Here is a 6,482-nt window from a genome sequence, read left to right as displayed (position 1 = left end):
TGGGGTATGGACATGCAGACATGGTGGGAAAGGGGAGGGTGGGACGAATTGAGAGAGTAAGTTTTATGTATAAAAGTAGATAGCTAGAGGGAAGTTTCTGTATAATGAGGGGAGCTCAGCTTGGTACTCTGTGATGACATTGTGTGTTTGAATATGGGGGAGGGGAGGAAGACACAAGTGAGAGGGGATATATGTGTAAATATAGCTGATTTCTTCATCATACAACAGAAACTAAGACAACGTTGTAAAAGCAATTATACTCCAATTTTTAGAATGCTGATGATTAAGCAAATGTGAACATGTACCAACAAAGAATAGTGATATGGCCAGGAAACTGATAACACTTTAAACAATAGATCAATCATATAGCAGAGACACAGAGCCTCCCAGTAGAACATTGATAACAGTGTCTGAAACACAGTCCTAGTGTACTTAAAAAAAAAAGTGTTTATATATTTATTTGGCTGTACCAGTCTTAGTTGGGGGCCATGGGATCTTTCATATTCATTGCTGTATGGGGCATCTAGTTTCCTGAGCAGGGTTCAAAGCTGGACTCCATGGATTGGGAGGGCAGTCTTCAACACTGGACCACCAGAGAAGTTCCTCCTAAGTTGTTTTTATAGACACCAGACTCCCACAGATGGAAACTACTAACAACCAGCATACGGACCTCAAACCAGTTGGGGAAACAAGGTTGATGATGTTGACTCCCAAAATATCACCCTCAACCAACAACCAATTTAAAAAGGTCTGAAAGATTCTCAGGCACTCTGCAACCACACTACAAGAATTGCCTTTAAAAATACATCTCCAAAAACCATTGGGGAGTTCAGATCTTTTGAGCATTAACTGCTCATTCTCTTTGCTTGACACCCTGCATTAAATGCTGTGCTTTCGTTCACCACAATCCAGGGTCAATAGATTGACTTTGCTGTATTTTGGATAAACAGACCCAAATTCATGTTCACTAACACTAGCAGATGATATTTTGAGAATGGCTGATACTGTCCTTGAATTTTATACAGTTCAGAAAGTTCAAGTTTTCAGTGATGCAGGAACATATCCAAAACTACATCCATAAAATGACTACCTGGCCCCATTTTGGGTGCCTGATCCACAGTTTTATATCCCGTCAGATAAAGAACAAATATCAAACATGATGGGTACATTCCTACAAGCTTTCAAAAGAGATGGACTAGAACGTACACAGTGAATCAGCATGACGTTGGTGTTTGGGAAGAAAACCTAATCAAGGGAGAAGTAGCATCAGTGACATAGGAAGTGGAGGTATTTATCCCTGTCTTCAAAGTTGGACCTTCTACACAGTCTAGTAATTGTATTTTTAAAAGTTGGCTAAAGCAAGTGGATGTTTGACAGGCCATAAGACAGACTCTTTTGGGTTGGCATAAAGTTCAAGCCAAATCATGTATAAGCCAAAATGACTTCCCTATACCTCAACATATATAAATTTCCTCCATCAAACTCATCAACAATTACATGAAAAAGTACTCAATATCACTAATCATCAAGGAAATACAAATCAAAACCACAGTGAGATATCACCTCACACCAGTTAGGATGATGATTTTAAAAACAGACAAGAGAGAGATGCTAGTGACAATGTGAAGAAAAGAAAACCTTGATCCAATGTTGGAAGGAATGTAAACTGGTAATGCCAGTCTGAAAAATGGTATGCAGATTCCTCAAGACCTTTTTTTTTTTAAAAGATAGCATCTTAAGGATGAAGTTTAATTTCTACATATCTATTTTAACCTGAGAAAGATTTGCCTTTGGTTAAGAAAATTATTCCCCACAATTTCTATTACTTATATCTATTACCATGACTTATTACTAATTTCACCTGAATGCTTTTAAAATTAAATATATATTTTAAGAAAAGAAATTGTTGAACCAGTCAAAATGAGAGAGACAGAGACAGAGAGAAAAGAGTGATAGGTAATCTTTAAACGTTTCCCCCCGAGTCTTAACCTGTCATTTAATCCTGTCCATTGACTTCTCCCTACTGTCAAATAATAAAGCAGACTATATGAAAAATCTTTATGTTTTTGTTTTAATGCTAAGTTAATTTCCAGGCAAAGACTGCATATCAGACAAGAAATTTGCTGAGTCATTTTTGAAGGAGGAAAAGCAGACTTTTTGAGAACAGAAAAGTGAAAGGTCATCTGTCACAATGGTTATGGTCATTAAGAACTGAAAGGTAGCTGTCCATGTAGTACTGTTGGGTCCATAGGTCTGTATACAAATGCCCTTAATCATTAGTCATGAAAGAATCTCCAGTTAGATTCAAGTCAGGGTTATTTAAAGTTCATGGTTTGTTAAGAAAATGAGTGTCAGAAGTGTTCTAGTGAAATATAGAATTAAGTTTTGATTCTCTCTCTCCTGGGCAAGTAGATTTGCGCATTAAAATTTTTCCTTTTATACCAACCAACCTCTATACAGGAATTCCTTTGAAAGCATAGAAAAAGTAGTTATCCAAATTCTTTTTCTTGTTCTTTAGAAAGCAGAATCATGACAAAAAAAAAAAAAAAAAACCACTCATTTTACCTTAAAGTCAGCAGAGTTAGCTTAAGGACCCATGTAAGACGTCTTCACTTCCAATATTTTATAGTGGAGTTATTTAACAATCTATATGTCAAGGTTATATATTAACCAAGTTGCCCTGTGGCAACTTGTGCCAATGAGAAATCTCCTTGACTCAGAAGTTATGTAATAATTTTGGGAGGGATTTGCCCCAAGACTATTTAGTTTCAGGCATTTAAATGAGCAATGCAGAAGACCTGGGTTCGATCCCTGCTTCAAGAAGATCCCCTGGAGAAGGAAATGGCAACCCACTCCAGTACTCTTGCCTGGAGAATCCCATGGACAGAGTAGCCTGGTAGACTACAGTCCATGGGATCGCAGAGTCAGACACGACTGAGCGACTTCACTTTCACTTAATACTGTCTTGCTTAGGAAAGGAACAGTTACAATATGGGGAAAACATCCTTAGGCTTTCTGATATTGGGAATCTTCTTAGCAGCTTATATTTATAAACCCCTCCCAGATAATGTTGAAGAAACATGGAAAATAATGCTGTTAGAAATTTCTTTACTAACATCAACATATTTGGTAAATGAAAACACTTGCTAATCAAAAAAGGCAAATTTTCTAAATTTCCCAATTTGTTTGTTTTGTTTCTGCAAGTTCTGCATAGCCTTAGCTTCCTATTGTCAAATTCTGCTGGTGTTGTGAAATGCTATACCTCTAAACGATCTCAGAGCAGACTGCTAACACGATGACCAAGGAGACATTCAGGTTGTAATTTTAAAGTGATCTATTCTGCTAGCAGTAGAGTAAAAATGTGATCATGTGTATGCATGCATGTGTGTGTTTGTGTGACAATCTTGTTTTACTTTCTCTACTTTTACTTTTATGTGAATTTTAATTTCCCTATAAAACTCAGAAATCATGTGCTTGAGCTTCTTCTAGTTAACTGTGACAATTAAACACTAATAATGGGTTTGGAGTACAGTGTATACAGTTCAGTTCAGTTCAGTCACTCAGTCGTGTCCGACTCTCCATGACCCCATGAATCACAGCACGCCAGGCCTCCCTGTCCATCACCAACTCCCGGAGTTCACTCAAACTCATGTCCACAGAGTCGGTGATGCCATCCAGCCATCTCATTCTCTGTCATCCCCTTCTCCTCCTGCCCCCAATCCTTCCCAGCATCAGAGTCTTTTCCAGTGAGTCAACTTGTCGCATGAGGTGGCCAAAGTGTATACAGTAGGCATGTTAATAGGTTCTAGTGGTACATATTCACTGACTGCAAATGCCTAATAAAAAGCATGAGATGTGTAGTTAGTGGCAATGGATTATTGCCACTGGATCATTTGTTTCTATTATGACTACTTCATTGGGAACCTAATCCAGTTTATTCCTCTAACACTCTCCCTGAAAAACTAACCTTCTCATCTGTCCCTGTCTCCTTCTTTCACTGTATATAAAAAAGAGTAATCAACAAAGATTGTTTGGTGGTAGAGACTGGAGGCTGCTAGAGTTCCAACCGCTAGACATCTCTAAACTCAACATGCATATTTCCAGGAATGGAGAGTTCACTACTGTTTTATGTAGTCCACTCCATTAAAAAAAATAATTTTAAATAAATTTTATTTTTTGAATAGTAATGCATCCATATGGGCATCCCCAGTGGTTCAGCAGTAAAGAATCTGCCTGGAATATGGAAGATGCTGGAAATGCAGGTTCCATCCTTGGGTTGGGAAGATCCCCAGAGGAGGACATGACAACCCATTCCAGTATTCCTGCATGGAGAATCCCATGGACAGAAAAGCCTGGCAGGCTGCAGTCCATAGGGTTTCAAACAGTCAGACATGACTGATGTGACTGAACATGCACACAAGCATCCATATAGTTCAAAAATCAAATCAATATGAAAAAAGTAAACATTGAGAATTTCTGCTCCTATTCCTGTCTTCATCCATTCTATTCTCAGTCCAGGCCTCTGAAGAAAACCAGTTTATTAGCCTCTTGTGATTCATCCTGGGGCTTCTTTATACAAATAATACCTATAATACAGTAATAAAAAGCATATATTCTTATCCTCTTTTCATTCTTACATGAGAAACAACATAGCAAGTATTCTATTGTGTTTCTTACAGTTTTCATTTTGTTATATAGCCTGTAGATGTTTCCACTGCTTCACATATAAAGCCCCCTCATTCACTTACATACTGCAAAGGATTTAGTATGAATATAAACCACAGTTCATTTAATCAGGCTTATTGAAGTTCAAGAATTTTTTCTTTTGGGGATTTTGTTATGAATAATAAAATGATAATACATGAAAAACATTCAGAGGCTGAGTTTTGTCTATGATAAATCCATGAAGTGGGCTTGTTGAGCATTTTGGAATTTTGCTAATTATTGCAAAACTGCCCTGTTATATTTTCCACTCCAATCAACAAGACATGAGAATATCCATGCTCTGTCAATTTCTCAACAAAGTACATTGTAATTTTTCTCAATTTTGTTTTATCAACATAAATGATAAGTTATATCTTAGTATAATTTTATTTTGTGTTTCTCTTAGATTCTGCCTAAGAAGCTCAGGAAACAAATTTTCCCGCAGTTAGTCCCTTAAGCTGAGTCATAATGCTGCTGTTGTGTGACAAGTCTGGGAGTGCTTGCACCAGGCTAAGCAAATATCAAATACCTTCACCTTTGTAACTACCAGCTTTGTGTTTTAATAGGTGCATTTAGTGTAGATGACAATGACTGACATAAATACTACATTATGGAAACAAAAGAGTAGTCTAGCCCTTGTGTGTGCATCTATATTCATCCATAATATGCATATCAAGTGTACATCAAGAGGAGCTGACTACATTATTTGTAGAGCCTGATTCAAGATAAAAAGGCAAGCACCCTTGTTCAAAAGTTGGAGAGAAAAGCACAAAGGCATTAAAACGTAAAACTTTTCCTTTAAAAACATTTCATTACTAATAAAATATGGGTAATAGTGAATACATGAATAGCAAAAGTTACAAACTGTAAAATTATAGTTTGATATAACGTGTGTTATAATGAAAAATAATAATTTATTAATGTTATGTTTTTGGTTGATCACAAGATTTTTCTGGCTTCCTTTTCTATTAATTTATTCATCGGGTCAACAAAATATGTACTTAGACAACTTCATTTTCAGTTCATATCACTAAAAGCGAAATTAGCTACTTTTGGCAAATGCAAGATCATGATTAATTTTTAATAATCTTTGTACATTTTTGATATTAACTCCTTATCAGTTATATAATTTGCAAATATCTTCTCCCATTCAGTAGACAGCCTTTTCATTTTGTTGATAGCTTTCTTGCAAAAGCTTTTTAATTTGATGTAGCCCTATTTATTTTTTCTTCTGTCTCCCTTGCCTCAGAGACATATTCAAAAATAATTACTAATATTGATGTCAAAGAACATATTGCCGAATTTTTAAGAGTTTTATGGTCTCAGATATTACATTAAGTCTTTAATATATTTTAAATTTATTTTTATAGGTTGTGAGAAACTAGTCTAGTTTGATTCTTATCATGTAGCTGTCCAGTTTTTACAACAGCATTTATTGAAGAGGCTGTCTTTTTCCCATTATATATTTTTGCCTCCTTTGTCATAGGTTAATTGCCCATATAAGTGTGGGTTTATTTCTGAGCTCTCAATTCTATTCTATTGATGTATGGATCTGTTTTATTCCCATATCATACTGTTTGATTACTGTAGCTTTGTAGTGTAGTTTTAAGAGAGCATGTTACATCCAGCATTGTTCTTTTTTATCAAGATTGTTTTGGCTTTTGTAGTCTTTTGTGTTTTCATACATATTTAAAATTATTTTTTCTAGTGAAAAATGTCATTGGTATTTTGATAGAGATTGCATTGACTCTATAGATTGCTTTGGGGAGTATGGTCAT

General features: G+C 35.9%; 1 pseudogene; it reads left to right on the top strand.

Moving 5' to 3' along the window:
* Positions 1-2,991: 2,991 nt before the first annotated feature.
* LOC129551934 (deacylase AADAC-like) overlaps positions 2,992-6,482 on the top strand; it is a 29,836-nt pseudogene continuing 26,345 nt past the window's right edge.

This window comes from Moschus berezovskii, chromosome 1, assembly GCF_049115385.1.
Source record: "Moschus berezovskii isolate FMDL1 chromosome 1, NW_MosBer_1.0, whole genome shotgun sequence".
Classification (NCBI taxonomy): Eukaryota; Metazoa; Chordata; class Mammalia; order Artiodactyla; family Moschidae; genus Moschus; species Moschus berezovskii.
The sequence above is the reverse complement of the archived record's forward strand: the minus strand, read 5'-3'. Positions and strand labels throughout refer to the sequence as shown.